The sequence below is a fragment of the Onychomys torridus genome, chromosome 13, assembly GCF_903995425.1.
Source record: "Onychomys torridus chromosome 13, mOncTor1.1, whole genome shotgun sequence".
NCBI lineage: Eukaryota > Metazoa > Chordata > Mammalia > Rodentia > Cricetidae > Onychomys > Onychomys torridus.
Genome location: NC_050455.1, coordinates 28,928,201 through 28,952,188, shown reverse-complemented (window position 1 = coordinate 28,952,188; position 23,988 = coordinate 28,928,201). Strand labels below are relative to the sequence as shown.

The 23,988-nt window shown below is 43.1% G+C and overlaps 1 protein-coding gene across 7 annotated transcripts in view; it reads left to right on the top strand.

Annotated features, from left to right (window-relative positions):
• Nucleotides 1–23,988, top strand: part of Nr3c1 (nuclear receptor subfamily 3 group C member 1) — a 167,930-nt gene that overhangs the window by 45,007 nt on the left and 98,935 nt on the right. The window contains exon 1 of one of the 7 annotated variants that reach the window (XM_036204617.1): nt 21,910–22,020. The exons of 2 other annotated variants lie outside the window; for them this stretch is intronic. The gene's annotated coding sequence lies outside the window, so the exon portion shown is untranslated. Of the gene's footprint in view, nt 1–21,909; nt 22,021–22,346; nt 22,366–22,740; nt 23,120–23,464; nt 23,673–23,988 lie in introns of those variants that run through there. 4 more of the 7 variants (XM_036204620.1, XM_036204616.1, XM_036204622.1 and 1 more) reach the window with 4 other exon arrangements.

Genomic DNA, 23,988 nt, shown 5'->3' with positions numbered 1-23,988 from the left:
GGGGAGTATGATAGTATGATAGGCACTGAGGGCTTCAGTGCCCCTGCCGCCATACACATAACTTTTATTTTACAGCAAAAATTCTTAGCTGATGAACAAAGCCATTCCTTCTTCTTGGACCCTCAACCAGAGCTCATTTCCCAGGTTTCATTAAATGTTACCAAGGGCTCACATTGTGGGCCATATGGTTTCTGTCTGTATGGCCTAGCTCTGCCATTACAGTGTGAAAGCAGCCACCTGAAATACATAAACATATGGGTGTGCTATGTCCCAATAAAACTCTAAAAATCTTGGCTGTGGTTTGCCAACTTCTGGGTGCAAGCATACTAAGCCAAGGGAGGGTTGAGCAGGAAGCTGAAAGACAGACAGGAGCCAGTCAGGGGTCACCCTGGGATCCCAGGACCTCTTCAGTTTCACCCTAGGAAGAAGTCTGTGAAGGGTTTTACAAAGGGGTGTAACACAGGTCTGGAGATCAGGCCCACAGCTTTCACCATGTGGCCATAGGAGCCCTTGTGGCCCTTCCTTTGTAGCATCTCCTCCTAAAGTTCATGGCATCTTTAGGGCAAGAACAGCCTGCAGGGCTGATATCTGTGACTTTGATGACATTGCCATGGCTGTGGCTTTCATCCACAGCTTAGTAGGACCAGGAATTCCAATCTGTCAACACACTGTCCTTGTTCTCTGCCAGACTTATACTCCAAGTTCAAGTGACTGACACCCTAGTAAGCCCAACTTACTAATTTTCTCTTTATTTTATAATTAGTGTATGGAGCCTCATTATGACATTTTATATGTAGATAGGTAGAGATGTATATCATTGTACTTTGCTCAAAAAAATTTTCAATGGTGAACAGAAATGCCAAATGTAAATAGTCCATTTTCTCATCTATAACATAAATAGCATTCATACAGAAACAGTAATAGCAACCATGGTGGTTAATCTTTATTATTATTATTTGTCCTACAAAGCACAGTATAAATCCATCTTTGTGATTAGTTTGTTTAAGCCTTAAAATAAGTCTATTAAGTAGAAAGTATAGCTAAATCCCCTTCATATTAGAAAGCAAGAGATTATGTAACTTTGGAACACAAAGCTAGTAAGTGATAGACATAAGAGCTGGATCCATACGGTGTAAATCAGAATCTGGCATTTAACCAGTCTAGCACAGCATCTCACAAGAGGAAATTAAATCAGTGGAGGGTGTGGGGAGAAATCAGGTAAATCCCTTTCTGATATCTTGAGGACATAACCCAGTACATCCATCTCTGCTAGGAATGGCAGGCCAGCAGATCATCAGCTTCTTTAGTGTCTTTGGTTACAATGCTATCTACCTCCATATTGACCATAGCCTTTTCACTAGCAGAGGCAATCCCAGATAGCTGGGTACATGGCTCAGTGGTAGAGGACTTGCCCAGTATGCACAAGGCTGTGCATTCAAACCTAGCACTGCACGGGAACAAAAAGAGGAAATCCCAAATTCTATGATCTCCCATCAGGTGCTGGAAGTAACTGGAATCACATTGTATGTGGACATTTCTATTTGGCTTCATCCACTTAGAACAGTGGTTCTCAACCTCCCTAATGCTATGATGGTTTATAATTTTTGTGGCTACTTCATAACTGTAATTTTGCTACTGTTATGAATCATAATGTAAGTATCTGGTATGCAGAATATCTGATATGTGACCCCTGTAAAAAGGCCATCTGACCCTCAAAGGGGTAGCAACCCACAAATTGAGAACCACTGACTTAGAAGTGTGTGTTTAAGATTTGTCCTTATATGCTCTGGTCAGCACATCATTCATATCTGTTGATCTAGAGCATCTGCTGTATGAACCACATTTGTTTTCTCATTCATCACTTGACAGATATTTAAGTTATAACCATTTGACTAATAGGAATAGTGTCATTGTGAACATTCAAGTATAATGTGTTTTGTAGAGATGTATAACTTCACTCAAAAACTCGTTTTTTAATTTTCTTATTTTTTAAAAGAGTACTGTGTGTGCATCATTTCCACCCCTCCCTCTCTATCAACTCTTTCTCACATTCTCTCACTCTCAAATTCAAGACTTCTTTAATTATTATTACATATATACATATGCATACATACATATATACTTACATGCATACTGTACTGGCTAGTCTTATACCAACTTGACACAGCTAGAGTTACCTGAAAGAAGGGAACCTCAATTGAGACAATGCCTCCAAAATATGCAGCTATAAAGCATTTTCTTAGTTAGTGATTGATGAGGAGGACCCAGCCAATAGTGGGTGGTACCACTCCTGGGCTGGTGGTCCTAGGTTCTGTAAGAAATCAGGGTGAGAGAGACGTAGGGAGCAAGCTAGTAAGCAGCACTCCTCCATGGCTTTTGTATTGGCTCCTGCCTCCAGGATCCTACCCTACTTGAGTTCCTGTCCTGACTTCGTCAGTGATGAACAGTGATGTGGAAGTGTAAGTCAAAGAAATCTTTCCATCCCTAACTTGCTTTTTGGTCATGGTGCTTTGTCACAACAATAGAAACCCTGAGATACATACATACAGCTTGTTGTTGAGTTCATTTAGTGTTGCTCATATGGTTGTGTGTTTAGGGCTGACCACTTGGGATGGATAACTTACAAAGGGTCTTGTCCCTGGAAAGGACTGGTTCTCCCTCTCTCAGCAGCCAGATTGCCTGTAGCTCTTCATCTGGACACGGTGGGGTCACGTGAGAGTCCCCCACACATACCCATGCTGGCATGTCGACTGGTATTTGTCATTGTGCAGATCTTATTTGAGCAACCATCCTGTTGAGATTTTGAGGATGCAGCGTCCCTGTCATGTATGAAAGATGTTATATCACAGCAGATGTCTTGGTCCCTCAGGCTCTTACAATCTTTCTATCCCCCTCCTCCATGATGTTCCCTGAACCCTCAGTGGAGGCTTATGAAATTGGCACCCCATAATCAGTTGTCCTCTATATGTTGACCAGCTTTAGATTTCTAGAATACTCTCCATCTGCTGCAAAAAGTAGATATTTTTTGATGAAGGGTGAGAGCCTATTTATTTTTGGATATAAGAATACATATTTAGAATGCATTTAGAAATTCCAATGGCTAGGAAAGTGGCAATACTAGGTCATCCTCTCAGGTCCATGACCTCACCAGCCATGGATAGTTGGATAGGTTTATAGTACCAGACATTAACTCCTTCCCATTGAGAGTTCAATTAAACAGCTGTTGGTTGTAGCTGAAGTTTTCCTGGTCTCCCCTGGCACCAAGATCCCACAGCCATTTATAAAATTCCTGTGTCCCACCTAGCTCTGCAACTGCTCAGACCCAAATAAGCACACAGAGGCTTTACATCAATTACAAATCGCATGGCCATGGCCTATGGCTCAAGCTTCTTGCTAGCTAACTGTTCTTATATCTTAACCCATTTCTATTAATCTATAAGTTGCCGTGTGGCTGTGGCTTACTGGTCTGCTGGTATGTCGTTCCATCGGTGGGAGATGGCATCTGCTTTGCCTCTCCTTTCTCTTCCTATCTATCTGTTCGGATTTTCTGTCTGCCTCTAAGCTGCCTTGCCTTAGGCCAAACAGTTTTATTTATCAACCAGTCAGAGCAACATATTTTCACAGCACACAGAAAGACATTCCCCCATCAGTTGGTTACCCCAATACATAAGTACCATTATTTTACCCTTGGATATATCTGGCCATTGTTGTGGTTTATTGCCTTTATATCTAAGTAGTATTATTAATTGTTCTCTCTTGGCATTTGCATAGCACCTTCTTAAACTATGAGAGATAGTCCTCAGGGAAGAGGCTTCCAGGTGAGATTCAGTTCAGTTCCTCCATGTCTTGTCTATGAAATGTATGCGTCTTCAGTAATAGAGTTTTACCTTCAAGTTCTGGGAAGCAACAAAGGGCAGTAGCAGTGACCCACATTGTTTGAGGGAGTCTCTTGTTCCTCAGGGAACTTCTTAAAATCATACAGTAACTCTAGGTTTAACTTTTTGAGGGACCTAGTAACCTATTTTCCATAAGGCTGAACCATTTTGGAACTCTATTATCACTGTGGGAGAACTCCATTTTCTCCACATCTTCACCGAAACATTATGTTCCTCTTCTAAAAACTTTGCTAGCCTAATGCATATACAGTAATATCTCCTGTATCAATTCACAGCTAATAAGGTTGAGCATCTTTTAATATCCTTTATATGTTTAGTAGTCACTTGTATGTCTTCTTTAGACAACTCTATGCAAGCCCTTTGCCCTTTTAAAATATATCTTGTCCTTTTATTGTCAAGTAACAACAGTTCATTATGTATAATAGATCTAGACTCTATCAGATACACAATTTGCAATTTTTGCTTCCTTCTGTGGGTCAACATTTTATTTTCTTCATGATTTATATTGAGGTAAAAGATTTTTAGTTTTGATGAAATTCAGTTTGGCTATTGACTTTCTTTGAGTCTGTTTTGGGTATCACATCTAACCATTATATGATCCAAGGTCACAGAGACTTACCTGTATGCTTTCTCCTAAGAATTTTATACTTTCAGGTAGGGGATTTAGCTCAGTGGTAGAGCACTTGCCTAGAAAGCGCAAGGCCCTGGGTTCAATCCTCAGCTCAAAAAAAAAAAAAAAAAAAAAAAAGAATTTTATACTTTCACCTGTTCACTTAAGTCTGCAACCCACTGAGTTTATCTTTGAATATATTCTATTTTGCATATGTCTGTCCAGTTCTCTTAGAACCATTTGTTGAGAAAGGTCAGAGTCTTAGCATTTTTGTCAAAAATCAGTTGAGCCAAGACATATGTTTCTGGACCCTTAATTCTGTCCCATCATCTAAATGTCTGTTCTTGTGCCACACTGTTTTGATCTATGTAGCTTTGTAGTAAGTTTTAAAGTTGATAAATATGAGTTCTCCAATTTTATTCTTCAAAAATTGTTTTATTGTTTTGATTTAATAGCATCTTAAGGCATCAATTTAAAAATAAAGCTGCACCTTAATAAAGGAAGACAATGTCAGGAAGGCACAGAGACCTCTGCTAGGTGTATAGTAATTTATTTTGTGGGATGGGTTGGTTTCTTCTCCCTTCCAGCTCTGAAGACCAAAACAGCTTCTCTTTCAGAGTTGTTTTACAAATGAGGATGGGACAATGCAACAGTTAAATGATTTGGTCACAACTAGTGAAGAGCTTCTGTGGCCTGGTCTCTTGAGCATGTTCTTACACAGTAAGTCCTAGTGCCTCAGATAAAGAGTCCTGGACTCTGCCCTTAGGTGGGAGGTTTGAGGTATGGTATGGAGAGCTTCACTTTCAACAAACTCCTCAGGTGATGTGAATGGAAATCAGTGTTTACAGGATGGCCATGCAAAGTAGCACAAAAGTTCAAAGCAAAGCAGGGATGGCCTTGGAGTGATGGTGACAGGCTTGGGGACAAATGCTAGGGACCTGAGGAGAACAGTGCACTGGTGAAGGGAAAGGGAAGGAAAACTCGGGCACTGGCAGCTAACAAAGAGGCAGGACTGCCCATCAGTGACCATTTCAGCTCCCCACCTTGACCTTTCTAGCCTTGCCCCTGACCATGTCACCTGCCCTGTGGGAACATGCATTTCTTCCTAGTACATATCACACCTACAGTTTAGGAGAGTATGGGAGTCCTGTGGGCAAGTAAGTTATCCCTCATCCCAGATGAATGACAGCTGACACTGTTCTAAGTCAGGGCTGCTTACATTTTTCCCATTTTCACCCAACCCCAGGCATATAAAATATGTATACTGATCAAACATCTGTAGACATGAAATCATAAAGATGTTTTCAATTTTCTGTATACATACAATTTTGTAATTTATTGAAGAAAGCAGATTTGCATGCTAATGAGATGAATGTGCTTATTTTTACATAAATAATTCAATCTTAGCTGAATATTTGATGCTATCAACTGAAGAGCATCTTCAATTTTCAGAGCTGATCAATATTTGGATTTTTATAATCATTGGTGCTGGGAGCACTGGTTTGCATAAATATATATATAACACAAAGTATGTTTAACACCACTTCAGAAATAGTTGGAAATTCTGTCCTAATTCCAAGCTGAAACGTATTGGATACTTTCTGTGAAATTCAAGCAAATAATTCAAATAGCAAGTTTAAAAACCAAATACACAGAATACAACCCTAAATTATACTGATTGGATCTTTATATGCTGAGATATTATGGTAGGAAAAGTATTAAAAGTCTTTGCTTTCTCTAATTAGATGATTATGTTTCTGTAAGAAGTGAAAACTTGGAAATAAAAACAATCTTATGTATAATGTACTACAGTCTCAAATCGTTAGTCAGGATGTTTTAGGGAGTGTTGTTGGCCTTCTGTGTGGTGTGTTCAGAAGCAAGGCTGCAGTGAAGTCACATGATGTAACGTGGGCCGGTGTAAATGTGGGCTCAGTCTTTGAGCATTTGGAAATCTTTGATTATTGCTGAATTTTCATGACCTCACATCCAGTTATGGGACTGTGTGGAGGGCTGAGACACAGACAAGAAGCTGGGGTGTAAGTGCTCTACACGGGGGAACAGACTGGATCCTGACTCTACCTCTGAGTCAGGCAGTCTATCCTCCCCATGTTACCAGTAAAGGGATCTGAGGCACTCAGACACTGAGAAACTTGTGAAGGTCGCATAGCAACAAGTAACAGAACCAGACTCAAACCCAGGCAGTCTCGCCCCAGCCCCAGAACCAGCTGCTTAACCACTATGTTGTTTCTAGAAGAAAGAAAACAAAGACCGAGGGATGAGACTTATTAATACTGCAACTCAGAAATGCTACTTGAAGCTGATTCTCAAAAAAAAAAAAAAAAAAAAAAAAAAAAGACAAACTCACAGACACCTATGAGCTATCTTGGTACTGACCCAGCTCTGACAGAAGTGTCAGTAAAATTTTGGGAGCTCAAAGTCAACTGGCTCCTTCCTCCCCAAAGCTGGCCATTTGCATCTCTGGATGATAGAGCCTAGCCAAGGTTGTCAAAGCTTCTCTACTTCCTGAAGAAAAAAAAATGTGCTGAAACTAGGGGCAAGTGAATGCCTTTGGAGGTAACTATGATTAAAATCACCATAGAGCTGGAAGAACAGCTCATTTGTAGAGCACCGACTTAGCATGTGCAAGGCCCTGAGTTCAATTCCAGCATAATACATACATTTTTATCCTGTTATCCATCTATTAAAAAAGATGTTTTTTTCCCCTGGGGTGGAAAGATGGCTCAGTGGAAAAGAGTGCATCCTGTGTGAGCATGAGTACCTGAGTTCGAATCCTAGCACCCATGTGAAAAGCCAGGCATGGCCACATGCACCTTTAACCCCAGCGCTGTAGGCAACATAGACAAGAGGACCACTGAGGTTGCTAAACCACCCTAGATCCAGGTTCAATGTGGTACCCAGTCTCAAAGGTATAAAGTAGATAGACAGTGATAGAGTAGAAAACTGCATGCGTATGTCCAGGTCCTCCACCACCACCTCCACACAAATTCCATTATTTTGACAAGACCATTTGAATGGTTGCACCAAAAACTCTAGAAAACTTTCTTATCCACATGCACTCACAAAGAAAAATATGCACCTGTACCAAGCGTACATGACTCTTGTTGTTATTCCTTAAGCAGTGTGTTGTAACTAACAACCACTTACATAGTGTTCCCATTGAATTTCATAGTGGTAATTTATAGAATGGACTTGAACATTTGTAGATTTTTGGGATTCATGAAGAGCCCTGAAACCCATCTCTCGAGGATACAGGAGGGCAATACCTCTATATGGCTTAAGAGCAATGAGGAGGGGAAATCCAGAGACCTAAGTAGCAGAGAAAGGGAAACTGTCATAAGGAGGAAATATGACTTACAATCGTGCAGTTGAGGGGAGGTGTGGACAGGCACAAAACCCTGTCCTGGAATCCAGTGCAGTGTCCACTCCACTGTACAAACTTTGATCTTGCAGATCAAGGGTTTTTAGGGCACTGAAGAAAGTAAACAAGGGAATTTGCAGATTAACACGTCACTGGCAATAAATTCATGCTAGGTAAACAGTGCTGTCTGAAGATATATCCTTATGTACCTTGTGTGAACTACTTGACCAGGAATTAGAATGTTTTCATGTTCATTTTGGGTCTTCAGCAAGTTGGTGAGACTTTGAACAAATCATTCCCTTTCCCTGTGCTTTTATTTCTTTTAGCTGTAGGATTTTGCTGGCTAAAGAGCACATGATCGACTTGTGTGCCTTTAAATATCTGTCTTTATTTGACCATGCTCAGTTGGATAGTGAAACCTATTGTCCTCTTAGGTTCCATAATGATAAAACTGCAGAAATACATAACTTGTATGGCTTATACACTTACGAGGCTCTGTAGATGTGATAGGCACAGGAAATCATATATGGAAAATTCAAATTCCCAGTCAGTGCCTGGGTTTCTTTTACAGAATCCCCAGCAGGTAGTCCATAGCCTCACACCTCAGCCCATGATATGAGGAAGACAGAGCTTCATGTGAAGGAGGTTGATGTCATGATTATACTTTATTTGGGGTATGCGGTGCTGGCCTTCTCACATTTTGTAGGAATAATGGATGCTTTACTCTGTACTGCTCAGTGCCAGCAATTGCTAAAGGCTTTGTAGGGAATATCTTATTTATTCTGTACAAGTATCTTGTAAAGCAAATACTCTTGCTACATTATTCCTCAGATAAGGAAACAAAAACCCAGAGACGTGAAATGATTTGTCAAGGATACATACCTGCTCAGATACGTAGTCTGAAATCTACTTCAGATTGAGTTGGAGCTATTCATAAACAAATAAATGTTGAATGATTATAACTACCTTATCACCCATACCATATGCTTCTGTTACAAATATAAAGAAATATAAAGTTTGTGTAAATAAGATACAAATAGTGTTTGCATAAAGATTGCAGATAGAATTAAACTGCAGTATTGATTTTCATATCAGTAGAGCTTTCAGGCTTTGATTTAAGGTAAACAAACATTAATATTTTATTGCATAATCCCAGTAGATCATATCTACAGATAAAGTGCAAGTTAATGTATTATCAAGTCTTCTGTAAACAAAACAATAAAATATAAACCTGGAAGGATACATAAAGCAGAGTAATAACTTAAGGGTTTTACACTGAACCTAAACAATCCATTGGCATGAATCACCATGGTTTTGTTTATCTTGTTTCTTTTGAAATATACCCCTAATGGAGAAGCATTTCCTGTATCATTCCTTTTTAAAAGTGAAACTATGAGGCCAATATAGCCAGAATCAGAAAATTCGTTTCAGACTGAAAGCCTTGCTATACACATGTTCTAAATAAAGGAGTTTACCTACCTCACCCCATTAATCATTAAGAGGAAACTCTAGTCCAATTTGAGGTCATCTTAGATGCCCAGCAACTGTGGGCTGCCTCTCTGCTCCAGGGGGAGTGGCATTCTTGTGTTCTACACCATTGGTTCTGCAACCAGTATTCCTTTAGAGGCAAAAGTTTAGAGATCTAACTCCAATTGGCTAGAGCAAAATGAAAAAAAAAAAAGTTTAAAGGAAGAAAGGAGAAGAAAAGAGGAGAAGGGAAAGGGGAAAAAGAAAAGAGGAGGCATACTACTGTCATTTACTGAAGTGTGTGGCAGTCAGGTCCAGAGCACTCTAGACTCAGGATACACTAGAGAATGGGATCCTATCATCATCAGATTTTCTTTTCCTCTCTCTTTTGTTCCTACTTTATTTCAATAGTGTCTCTAAGTGGTAGACTCCAGCTGTTTCAAGCTTGCATGCTATAGTTTGTTTTTATTTTTGTTTCATTTGTTTTTTTTTTTTTAAATATAAGCTTCTTAGTAGTCCCAGAAAACTCAGAAAAAAAGGTTCATTTGACCCTGCTCTGTGCGTATCTCCGCACTAATGTCCTGAGAAGCCGGGTCTGTCCTGCTCACAAAGTGAGAGATGGTTGTAGTACCATGAACATGTGGAATGAAGTTATAATACTTTGCAACAAAAAATGTAGATCTGATGTCATATGTGGAAAGTTATTGGTAGGAAAGCAACAATATCTCACCACATGGCCACGGCACCCTGACAGGTTGAAGCTTGCTCAACAAAACCATTATGGTGTTCCTAAATGACCCCTTGTGGGCTTCTTTTCCCACTTCAATAAACTACTCTTCTTGGACTTACTTCTCACATAAGGATGGACCTAGCAAAGGCATGACTGAAGCAGATGCAGGGATGGTCAGGTAGAGCTTGTTCTGTATATCCACTCATAGCTCTTCTAACTGGATTTTTCAAGAGTACCCAAAGGAAGACAAGAGCAAAAAAATAAGCTGGAACGGACAAGCGTGGCACAGTAGGTACTTAGTCATTGTGTGAGGCACATTCCAGTTCTTTACTACAGAAGTACTTGCGTAATGATGTAAAAGTATAAATACAAAGATATTCATCTAATCATGGCTTATAATAGTGAAAAACTGGAAGTAATTTAAATATGCAGTAATACTGCATTATAATATACAATTACCCTAGAAATTTTGACACAAAAACCCCAAGATATTTAATGAAGTTAAAAAAAAATACATGCAATAAAAGCCCACTTTATTTAAAAGAAAAATAGGCTAATCAGGTAAATATTCTTGCCAGGCAAGCCTGGTGACCTAAGATCAATACCCTGAATCCACCAACATCAATATGGAAGGAGAGAACCACGATTTCACAGAGTTATACAGACATACACACAGACACACAGACACAGACACACACACACACACACACACACACACACACACACACACACCATGGCACATATACCTATGCTTACACATTATACACACAATAATACTTTTTTAATTAATATAAAAACTATTGGGTTATACCCATGACCAGACAAAAGACTTAAGGAAGTACTGACTCTTACACACTAATTATATATGTAAATCGGGACTACAGAGGGGTGGGAATTTGTGTATCATTCTCCTCTACAAGTCTTGCTCTGACAATAAGTTTTCACCATTTTTTAAACACCTATTACTTTAAAAATGTAAGACAGAAAAGGTATCACAGTTCATCCATCTAATGTCACAAACACAAAGGTAACGATTTTGTTTGGGTGCCCATCATGTCCTTTCTAAAAGGTCTTTTGGCAGTTATTACATTCATAACTCATGCCCTCACCCCTGTTCTCCATTTCCTCCACAGATCAAGTCCAGTAAGAACTTACAGCCTTGTTGTTCATCATTTCTAATGAAAAAAACCCAACTCATAATGCTGATATGATCTACTAATATAGGAGCCAGAACAGAATAGTTATTCAGTCACCTATCTTATCTTCCACACATGTAATTTATTCTCCTACCACACTCTCTAGAGTATTTGTGCCATTTCACAGCTAAGATCATTCATATAGGTAGATAAGTGATAGAAGATAGATAGATAGATAGATAGATACATACATACATACATACATACATACATACATACATACATAATAAACAGACAGATAATGCTATATAAATAATCTTGTAGGAGGAATATAATTGAGTCCCTACCCACTGATCACGGGAGACTCTGGGTCTGAGAAATAGAAATACGTGTGATGAACTCACACTAAGAGGTAAAATAGAAAAGGAAAATTAGGACCAAAGAAAGAAGAATAAAAATATGCTGGACATCATTCAATAACTATTTGCTGATGATAATTATAGGGATGGAAAACCCATCAAGCCTATGGAGCTAAAATTAATCAGCAAGTATTCACAGACTGCCTCCTGCTTCTATTACTGGTTCTGGCTTCCTGCCTGTCTAGTGCCAAGGCTGGAGACATTTGCATGACATTCAGCTTGTCAAGACAGAAAGCAGAATGGGCAGGCAGAGGCTCACAGCAGCCGTCTGCACCCCTCATGTTTGTTGAAACCATAGTCAATCAAGACCAATTCCTTCTGTGGAAGACTATACAGCTAGCTTAAAACATCACTACATCACTTGAAAAGAGCCCAGTGAAATGGAGGCATTCTTTCTCCAAAGCAATAGTCAATTCATTTGTGTACTATCTGAAATTTCAAAGTACAAATGGACATCTGATTCCTAGTAATGTCAGGAGGTAAAACCATTAGCACTTGTGACAACTGTACCTAGTTTTCAGGGTTCTTTCCATTGTAACAAACACTTAAGGTAAAATGTTAAGCGTGATGTTTAGGTCACTGTTAAATTTTGATAAATAACTATGACTGCAAAGATGAATGTCTGTTGACTTCTGCATGCCCAACATCCATTTTATTCCCATTTTAAAAGCCCCCAAATGAGACACCTCTCTCTGTCTCTCTGTCTCTGTCTCTGTTCTCTCCCTCTCTTCTTCCTCCCTCCCTCTCACTAACCCTTCAGGCATTAATACGTGATCGAGGGTTTGCCATGCCGAATGCACATGCAGTGTATCCCTTGGTCATGATTATTGGTTCATGCAGCCCAACTAAACCAAAATAGCCTCTTTCAGCAAGAAGACAAGGGAGATCATTACCAGAGAGAATTCTTTACTACTGTAGGACATGTTAATATAGGTCTCACCATCCACCAGTCAGAAATACCTTTCTCAAGAATAAAACCAAAGCAGGAAAATTAAAGCTAAGAGATAGAATTCAAGCCCATTTGACATGGGCTCACATCTAGCCATGCCTGAAAGTGAACTTTAAGTAAACCAACAAACTTGCTTTAATGGTTGGGTGTCTTATAAATGTATTTTTTAAATGCCCTCATTGAATAACAATGGCAATATTCTATTTTGAGTGCCTCTTCTTAAGAAATAGCCAAACCACTTGAATGAGATTCATCACTTAAATCCCTGCAAGCAATCCTGCCTGGCCACCATTTTTGTGTTTACACCAGCTTTTCTACCCCGGATACTCTGGTGACTCCTTGATGTGTATTATAGTGCTTATGCAGCTACTGCCACATTCCTACAAGTCCACTAAGTGGGGTAAGGGCTGTCGCTCTCCACCCCCATTTCCTCTCGGATGGGGATTCTAGCACAATCTTTTTAATTGATGAGTATTTCTATATTTTGGTTTTGGAAACATAGTAATTGAACCCATAATCATTTTTATGTGCCTGCAACCTTAAGCTAGGGCTTAACATTTAATAATTGTTACTTTGTTGAAGGTATATAAAGTTGCAGGAATGGATACAAGCATGAATGGGAGAGGAAATAGCTGAGCAAACCCCTTCCATAGATTAGTTGAAAAGAAACTTAATTACACATTGATGAAAATTAAATCTCGGTGTTATACATGATAGAAAGGTACTCTACCACCATGCTACACCCTATCTTCTATTAATAGCCTATGATCCATTTAAGCCACCTGTAAGGTATTTAACTATAAGAAACTGAAACAAACAAATGAACATATCCAAAATGAATCTTCAAAGTGTCAGCCCTTGGTAGTAAATAACTGAGGCTCTTTCCCAGGTCATTATGGTCTTAAGGTAGGTGAATGGGGAGAGTCAGTTATTTCATAGAACACCTACTACTTTTTCAAATAACACAAAATTAATAAATTTTCTCACATAATGCTAAAACAAAAACAAACAACTTATAATGTGGAGTGTAGTTTAGCTAAAATGAATGAACCAGAGAGCACCATGACACCCGGATGGAAGTTTGCTGATGGCTTGTCAGGTAATACAACTGCATGGCTTATGCCACGGCCTGTTGTTTGTTTGTAGCTAGTTAGGAAAAGCTGGGAATAAAGTACAAGCAATTTTAAAAGATGCAGCACTATCTATGTGTTCCAGGGAGACTGAAACTTTACAACCAAACAGGCCAATGCTAGAAAACAACCTACCATAGATTGGAGATGAGATCAAGGCATAAAGGTGAACTAATCATTCCTCTATATGTGCAGAAGTGAATGAATTTCTAGATGAGAAAGAAATTGTCGAAAGTGAATCCTAGTTCGGGCACATTGAGCTTCCCCTTCCTACCCATATGTTAAGACAATTCAACAACTAAGAAACAAACCCTTTCTCACGTGCTTCAGACATTCTGAAACCCTAGAACTGTCAGTATTTCTTTCTTATTGCACCCCTCCTTTGGACTCCTTTCCTACCATACCCACCGTTGACCCTTCCTGGACTTTGACTGATAGCACCCCCACTCCCTGGCATAAAATGTTCCTCTAATTCTGTTTCTTTTCTTAAAAAAATAGATTTTTTTTCTGGATATCAGCCCTCTGTCAGATGTGGGGTTGGTGAAGATCTTTTCTCATTCTGTAGGCTGACACTTTGTCTTGTTGACCATGTCCGTTGCTCTACAAAAGCTTCTCAGGCTGGGCTGAATCCCTAGGGGAGTCCTTGACCTGGAGGAGATGGGAATCGGGGGTGGGTTGAAGGGAGGGCAGGGGGGCAGAAGGAGGGAGGACAGGGGAATCCATGGCTGATATGTAAAATTAGATTAAATTATAAAATAAAAAAATAGATTTTTTTCATACAATGTAGCCTAATTATGGTTTCCCCTCTCCCAACTCCTCTGAGTTCCTCCCCACCTCCATTCCCATCTAGATGTTTCTTTTCTTTTTCTTTCTTTCTTTTTTTTTTTCCAACACAAGATTTCTCTGTGTAGCCCTGGCTGTCCTGGAACTCACTCTCTAGACCAGGCTGGCCTCGAACTTGGAGATCCTCCTGCCTCTGCCTCCCGAGTGCTGGGATTAAAGGTGTGCGCCACCGCTGCCTGGCCAGATGTTTCTTTTACTGTGACTGGCTTGTTTTCTCTTCATCTTCCAAAGACTTCAGCCCTCCAATCTGTTGTCATTTCCGTTGCCATTTAGGTGAGAGAAAAGTCCGTTTATACAAATTCATTGATATAAAGGACATATATCACACAATTTATAAAACATAATAAGATATGCAATACTCTTTAAGAGTAACTTTAATTTGGCCAACTGATTTACAAAGAATGATTTCAATAATCTTTTCCTGGCTTGTGTTGATAGCCAGCCTGTGGTTCAATACTCCTTTGGTAGAGTCAGACTACAAATAAATATATGCTTGATTCATATTAAGATCAGCAAAGCAGATACTGTTAAACTTCTAACCTGATTGTTGACTGATACTTTTGTACTAGTGAATATGCTTGAATGTGCTAATACTGAAGGAACAAAGATATATATTGAGACTAAAAAAAAAAAAAATTCATCAGTGGATATGAACCAGATAATGGTTTTCAAGTACTGGAGAAATACTTATTCATAAAAAACATAACTTGAAATTTCATCTTCATTATCAAAATATTCCTGAGCACTGAAGTCTGAATAGTAACAAAACACATAAAGATCTAGTGTACAGCTTTTCCAATTTCTATGGTCCAAAAACTTCACCATGATCGATTTCAAACCAAATAACACTTTTGAATGCAGAGACTAGGGGTCCATGTACTATAACACTCCAGAAAATGCCCACTATATGACAAACATCAAATAATAGTGACATAGAAAGTAAATCACTCCCGAGCATTTAGTAACATTGCTGTTGAAATGTTTAGTTATAAGTTTAAAATTGCTTTTAATAATGACCATGATTAGTAATTAACAAAATCTTTAAACAGTCAACAGGCAGCTTTTACAAGCTTGTACAGCTAGCTCTGATACAAGACTAAGTTGCTTTGTGTTAAAACTTGCCTCAAACTTTATTGCCCTTTGCACTGGGGGCATGAATGAAGAGGGGTAAAGGTAATTGGTACTTTCGTTGTAACTTTCTAATGATGCAAACATTATGCATGCCTCTCCTCTTTTCTGAATAATTCTTGAAGTTTAAAATCTCCTACTTCCTGTGAGATATATGGGTAGATATTCCCTTCTGCTACAAACCCGAAAGGCTGCATGACTGACCCAAACCCAAGTGTATAAACCATGAGTTCAGTTTCAAATGCAGACCTTAGGTTGAAAATTAAACAAGAGGATAGAAAAAATTTAATGTTGATAATATTTTATAAAATATAGCAAATATAGCTTTGTAACATTTTAGAATGTGGTATAAAGAACTTACAGCCTCTGCTGCCTCTTAAGAAGTCCACACCTGCCTGTGCATGTGTTAAACGGCTCTTAAATGTGTCTCCTTTTAACACTTGTGCTTAAATCTATATTAAAACTCTTTAAGAAAATTCAGCTTTAAAATATGAAGTATGTACAAATCCGACCTCCAATTTAGCCTCAACTAAAACAAATATGTACATAATCTAAATAAGTAAGTGAGGTGTGAGAGCTAAAACAGAAGCAAAGCCTCCCAGAACTGAGCTGAGCAATGCCAGCAGCAAATAGGGCAGACTGAAACACTGCCTACCCAAGGAGCGGGCCAGAAGAGATTAAATCAGAAAAGGAAGAAAGCTAATGACATAATGGCCAGCCACAAATGCCACAAATGAAAAACAATGTACGTCTAATTGTTGCAATTACTCTGTGTGCTTGCTCTAATGTTTCCAAACATTTTAAACATTAGCTCTCTGCTTATAGCAACATGTATCTAATGTATCAGCTGATGTTTTACCTCCCCTTTAATCTCTTATTGCTTCAAGTTCTGCTCAGAGAGAGGACGTAGACTTAAACAGGACAGCCACAAACACTTCATACACAGGAACAGAAGCTGGTATTTTAAGTTGCTTATGATAAAAGCAAAAAGGAAGAAGAAGAAGAAGAAGAAGAAGAAGAAGAAGAAGAAGAAGAAGAAGAAGAAGAAGAAGAAGAAGAAAAGGGTTGGGAGGGAACGATGTAACCATGTAGCATTTCCAAGTTCCTATGTTAATCCCAATCAGGAAAAGAAACACATACCAAACCTGAATTGATTCTGATCAAGAGTGTGAGGCACTCATTTTTTTAAAAAAATAACAAACATGTCTCTTGTAAATGAAAATATTAAATCACACAGAAATGGGATTTTCAAGTTTAGCTGGATTTCCCTTGAACTACTTTACCTATAACACCCAAAGTATGTGTTTCCAGTGTGGAATTGAGTTGCTATGATGACTTCAGGAAATATTTTAAAGTAAGTTTTGACAGCCAACAAGAAAAGTTGTGTTGGATTACCATATAGTTACTATTTTCAGAACTATTCATTAACAAAAAAAATTCTTTGGCTTCAGTTTACATTTAACATCATAGATTTAAGGGATGGGTAAAGAAACAAATAAAAGGAAGCAGAGCCATGGAAAAGGTTGTAGCTATAAGAAAATAAGTTTCAAAGACATGTCCATTTGTAAAGGAAAATATGTGCTAACCAATGGTAAAGGTGGGCTATCAGGAGCCTTTTCTTTAATGATCTTTTCCAACAAAAGTTAGTAAATGCATCCCAATAAATCCAAGTTATTTAGTCTTCATATGACACCACAGGTGTCTAGGCAGTGGTGACCATACAGCCAAGGGTACTCCATACATTTCTCCTGCCACCAGCTGAGCTATCCTCTTGTGCTTCCCCCCTCAAACTTGTTTTCATATTAAAGATTAACTATAAGTATGAAAGGAAGTCATTCTTTTACACAATCTAAATGGAAAGATACTATAAACAATTTCAGTCAAGGAGTATGGGTAGAAGGTACTTCAAAAGACTGGAGTGAGGCAGGAGGAAAGAATTAGGGACGAGTAAAAATCTGATTTACTCTATAAATGTCTTTAATTTCCTTCTCTGCTTTTTAAGAACTAGGGAAAATTGAAATTAAAATGAGTAATAATTGTCAATGATAACTGAGTATGTCTCATGAATATATCTTATATATATCAAACTTTTTTAATTTTTGTAATTGAAGTCACTACTATTTTATTCCAACTTTACAAATGGTCAAAGCTAAGGTATAGTGAGTTGAGAGCTTTGTCAAGAGTACAGCCCCATATATAGTGGCTTTAGTCCCAATACACTGTGGGAATAGTCTACACAGGGGAGACAACATGGAACTCATAAAATTTTAGACCCTCATCCTAAGGTGGGGAAACTAAATAAATGTTCAGTGATGGGTTTTAGGTCTCAGAAAATAAAAAGCTTGCAAGTTACCAGTTTTTTATGATTCTCTTGCTTTCAATATTAAATAACTATGCCAAATTTAAATACAAGACTAATCACAACTGCTAGAAGGCTTTGCCTTCTATAAAGGGACAGACAGAAGATGATAGACTTAAACAGAAAAATGGAACTTGGAACCTTCATATCACTGTACTAAAGAGGCATTGTATATGCTGGAGCAGGAGCTTCATATGATTTGATTGATGTTTTTTTAAGGGGATCATCTGGCCCCCTGATTTGGATTATTCCCTTGAGAATGGAGATAATCAAACAGATGAGCAGAAAGGAAAAACTCAAATAATACACCAAGTGCTTGTATAAATGCTTTACTTATTCTCTCTCTCTCTCTCTCTCTCTCTCTCTCTCTCTCTCTCTGTGTGTGTGTGTGTGTGTGTGTGTGTGTGTGTGTGTGCGCGTGCGCACGAGCACATGTATTGGTGAGGTCACTTGGAAGCCAGAGGAGGATCTCAGGTGTCTTGCTCTATCTCTTCCTTATTCCCATAAGACAGGGTCTCTCACTGTATCTGGAGCTTAGCTAGAGACCAGCACTCCCCAGTGATTTTCCTGTCTCTGCCCAACATCCCCACTCTACCCCATACCTGTATGGTGTTACCCTGATGACATGCAAGACTTTATGTGGCTTCTGAGGACTTGTTTGAGCAGAAAGTGCTGTTACTTTCTGAGCAACCTCTGCCGCCCTAATGCTATAGCAATGTAAATGGTGACTTGGTTGCAGCTCAGGCATATTAATATTTTGTCTTAGGACATGATACTCAATTCATATTCATCAATTCACTCTGCTAACATGCACTGAGCATCAACTATGCACTGGTAGTGTTGAACAGGAAAGATTGGGTCTCTTGTCTTTCAGGCTCATATTCCAGTCAGGAATAAGAATATAATAAATGTGCACACAACAAGTGAATTGTCATTGTAAGATGTTATCAAACTGTGCAGGATACTGTAAAAACATAATTGATCTAGTTGTTCATGGGTACAGTGTGCTTGGAAGTTAAAATCCATGGAAATAAGCATGAAGATCTTGAGTAATGTTCATAAACTTTTTATTAAGTCATTTAGCCAACTCAACTCAAGCGAAATTATACCCAGTTGACTAATTGACTCAGTGTTATTATAACTCTGTAAAATATTATTCGAAGCCCGTTATATATGGTACCTCTGTTCCAGGGATATAACATAATGAAAAGGGTAGATAAGGTCTTTGTTGGATTTAAAAAAAAAAAAAAATGGGCTCAGCTCATAGTGAGTGGTGCCATCTCTGGAGTGATAATAAGAAAGTAAGCTGAATAAGTCATAAGGAACAAGCCAGTAAGCAACACTCTTCCATGGCATCAGCTCATGACTTGAGGTTCCTGCTCTGCTTGAGTTCTTGTCCGCACTGTTTTTCATAACAAACTGTTTACATGAATCTGTGAGTGAAAGAAACGCTTTCCTCCTCAGGTTGCTTTTGGCCATCACATTTCATCCTAGCAATAATAACCCTAACTAAGACAGCGTGAACTGCACACTGGCAGAGCACTTTCTGAGCAGATGGGAGGCCCCACATGTGGGCCCTAGCACTTCCCAAGAAGTAAAATACAATAATATCTATTTCATTCAACACTTCCAGTCAAATTAGGCAGAAGGGTCCATGTACGTTAAGCAAAACTCGTAACTATTTTTCTTACTGTTGCAAATATTATCAATTATTGATAGTTAATCATGCTTTTAAATAAATATGGCAGATTAAAGCCTGAGATGTTTTTTCTATTGAAATAACAAACTAAGGCATGGTTAGGCCACTACAAAGAAAAAAAGTTAAAGTTCATATTTTTGTTCAGTTGAAAATACTTCCAAAGGCAATTTTAAGTTGAAAATGAGGTATTCTTCTGCATTAAGAACTAGTAGACGAGCAAAAAAAAAAAAAAAAAAAAAAAAAAAAAAGGGAAGGGAACACGATAAGTGGAAATTCTTGTAAAATCATAAATTATTAAAAAAAAAAAAAACCCTACCATTTACAACTCAAACTTGCAAGAGAAATGAAGTAGAGACTTTTAGGTAAGTAACTCAGTTATTTAGAAGGTTTATGGTATGAAGGTATACACAAGACTGTAATATACATGCACAATCCTTGGGTTTTTGTTTTGTTTTGAAGGCAAACATCAAGGATAATCATATTAGCATGAGTTTTATTGAAGGCTTGAGTACCCGCCTCCCAGGAATCCTGTTGGTAGATAGGGGACCAAATTCAGGAGACATCTGATTCCAGTACTAGAGCCTCCCTCGGAGGGCGTGCAAACTGGCAAGCAAGGAAAGTAGTGAGTCATGGGTCTAAGTTGCCCGCGTCCACTATGAGCCTGGTTGACTTGATCCTCCTTGGGAAGAAAGGAATCTCTCTTCTCGACTTAAGAGGCTAGTTCGTCCTTGCTTCTCCGTCAACCCCACGTGGCTCCAGGGCTCTCCACACCCACTCTTCTGGCCGAAGGGGTCCACGTTGGTACAGGTTTTCCTTTACCAGGTGCCCAGCTTTCGGTTCCTTTGCCAAGATGGCGGCCCGGGATCCCACGGAGGAGGTCGCGACCGTGGGGGAGCCTCTCTGCCCAAGGGACCCGCTTACAGCGACGTCCTCCCCGCCCCGGGCCAGCGCAGGGCAGCGCTTACCCTTTCCAACCAAGGCGGGGGCGTCTCGCTGGGACGCCAGGGCGCCCCTTTGCCAAGATGGTGGCCGCGCGGCGTCACCGCTCCCTACCAAGATGGCGGCGAGCGGCTTCCGGCACGCGCTTCCCCCAATCAGGGCTCTCGGGGCGGTCAGGCGGAGGCGGCCGCCCTGGGAGTCCAAGTGCGAGCGGGGCGAGCGGCTGCAGTCGCGCGCGCCCGCCGGGGCGTGGGGTGGCGTGGGGTGGGGGGAGATGAGGCGGAGTCCGCCGCCGCAGCCTCGGCTAATTGTCACCGGTGCCAAGTGCTGTCACCTGCGCGCGCGCGCGCGTGTGTGTGTGTGTGTGTGTGTGTGTGGAGGGGGCAGTGACAAAAGTTACTTCCCCGCACCCTCGGGCTACACCGCCACACCTTTCCTCCCAGTGCCCCGAACCCCAGCGTGCGCGGCGCGAGGCCGGAGGCAGGGTCCCCGCGTCGCCCCAGCCTGCCCAAGGCGGCCGGCACCCGAGGGGCCCGCTCCTGCGCGCGCTGTCACCCTCGCCCCAAGCCCCTGTCCTGTCCTCGGGGTGGGGTGGGGGGAACCGGCCGGCCACGTGTTTCTCTTGGACCCCCCCCCTCCCCGGAGGCGCAGCCCGGGAACAGCTGGAGGGAGCTCCACGCTGCCGTTTTTCAGCTCGAAGCTGCGTGTCTTGTTCTATTGGGAGGGCCAGAGGGGTCCCTGGAACCCGGCGGGCTGGGCACGGCACCCAGCCTGGGGCAGCAAATGTCAAGATTCGGGGGAGGGGCCTCGGCGGGGAGCTTGGAAGCGGGCCCCGAGGGGGGTGGAAGGAGAGGTCAGGAGTTTGGGGTAAGAAGAGGGCGGACTTCTCCAGCAACTTACTATTCCCTCTGCAGCTCGCTTCTAAGCCTGCTTCCCCCCCTCCACCCCCATAACTACTACCCCCCCCCCCACACACACCACCACCACCCCATGCTTCCTTAATCACAATTTTTAAAGTGCAAAGAAATCCTGCTCGCTAGAGGTTTTGCATTCGGCGTGCAACTTCCTCCGAGTGTGAGCGCGCTGGCAGGCGGGGAGGGAGTGGTGGGGGTTGAACTTGGCAGGCGGCGCCTCCTGCTGCCGCCGCCGCCGCCGCCGCCTCTCCGACTCGGGGAAGAGGGTGGGGGACGGTCGGGGCGCGCGGGGGGGAGGGTGGGTTCTGCTTTGCAACTTCTCCCGGTGTGAGCGCGCGCACGGCCGCTGCAGACGGGGCCGCCCAGACGATGCGGGGGTGGGGGACCGGCCGGCACGCGAGTGCCCCTCCCTAGGGCTCACAGTACGTATGCGCTGACCCTCTCCTCTGCCCTCCCCTTCCCCAAGCTTCCCCAGAGGGCGTGTCTGCCGCCCGGCCCCCCGAGAGCGGCCGCGGCGCTGCTGCACCGTTTCCGTGCCATCCTGGAGCCCCCTTCTGCTAGTGTGACACACTTCGCGCAACTCTGGCGCTTGGCGGGCGCGCGGACCACCCCTGCGGCTCGGCCGGCTGCCTGTCACCCTTGGGGGGCTCTGGCGGCGGACCCACGGGGCGGCTTCGCGAGCGGTTCCAAGCCGCGGAGCTGGGCGGGGGCGGGCAGGAGACAGGGAGAAGAGAAACTAAAGAAACTCGCTTTCCCTCCCAGGCCAGGTCGGCACCCGCTGCCGCACTTTTTTTTTTCCCCCCTCTTTTCCTCGGGTGGCGGAGGCGAAGCCGCGCTCGCCCGGGCGGAGGCGATGCCTGGAGCTGTGGGCTGGCAGGCGCCGCCGTCGGGGCCGGGCCGGCGGGGCCCGCACGCTGGGCGAGGGGGCGAGGGCGGCGGGCGCCCTTGCAGTTGCCGACAGTCGCCAACAGGTTGCACCGTTCCCCGCGGCCGCGGCGCGGCCCCTCGGGCGGGGAGCGGCCGGGGGTGGAGTGGGAGCGCGTGTATGCGAGTGTGTGCGCGCCGTGGCGCCGCCTCCGCCCGCCCCTCGCTCGGTCCCGCTCGCCTGCCGCGGCCGGGCGGCCCTTTCGCGTGTCCGCGCTCTCTCCCCCCCCCTCCTCCCTTCCACCTCCGCCTCCTCCATTTTGCGAGCTCGAGTCAGTGCCTGGAGCCCGAGTCGCCGCCCGCCCGTCGGGGACGGATTCTAAGTGGGTGGAAGGAGACGCGGCCGCCGCAGCCGGGCGGCGCGGCGCCGGGACGGGGGACGCGCGCGGGAGCCGGGAGCGGCGCGGGGCTCGGCTTGTCAGCCGGGAACGGGCGACTTTTCCGCGCTAGGGGCTCTCCCCTCCCCCCCCCCCATGGAGAAGAGGGGGCGACTGTTGACTTCCTTCTCCGTGACACGCGCGCCTCCCGCGTCCGCACGCTGACTTGTTTATCCCGCTGCGGTGGGAGCCGCGGGCGGGCGGGCGCGCGGGTGCCGAGGTGAGCGGGGGCTGGGCAGCGGGCGCCCGCGCCGAGGTGAGCCGGGCTGGCGGCGCTCCCCCCCGAGGGGCACGGCAGCCGGGGCGGCGGGACTTGGCAAACTTTTGTCAGCCCGGGGTTGGAGGTGGAGGCTGGCGAGGGCAGGGTGACGGTGACGAAAGGGCCTCGGCGGTGACAGCGCCGGCGCTTCCTCTCCCCGCACCGCCATCCCTGGCCCGGGCGCGCTGCCCCGAGGTGGAAGCCTCACGCGCCCCGGCGGGAGTCTGGCGTCCTTTTTGGTTTTTCTTTTTTTTTTTTTTTCCTTTTTTTTTTTTTTTGCCGCGAGCCCTCCGTTCTTCGCTGTCCTCGGGGGGCCGTCCGGACCCCCCGCTTTTCCCCGGGGGTGTTGTGGGGGGGGAGGCAGAGCGGCGTCTGCGATCGGCAGGCTCAGGGCGCAGCGCGGCTGCGGGCTGCGGGCTTGTAAGGGTGGACTCGGGGCGCGCAGCCTGCAGCCCAGACTTCGCCCGCCCGGCCTTATCTGCTAGAAGTGGGCGTGCCGCAGAGAACTCAACAGGTCTGGACACATTTCTCCCTTCAACTCGCACCTTTCTCCCTCCTTCTCCCCCCACACCCCACCCCCTGGCGACTTGTGCACTGGCTTTGGGGCACGATTTCGCGCCCGACTTTTCTGAGTGGTCCCTTTTGAGAAAGAGACCCTCCCTAGCCGCAGCTTTATCCTTGCAGGGATTTTTGACAAGTGCTCCTTTGATGTTTGAGGTTGCAGGCTTGATCATTGCGGCCTTACCACTTAAGACCCTTGGCATCGTTTGTGAGGGCCAACTAACTACTGTCCCAAGGTTATTTACAGTTTTAACTGGGGTATACATGTC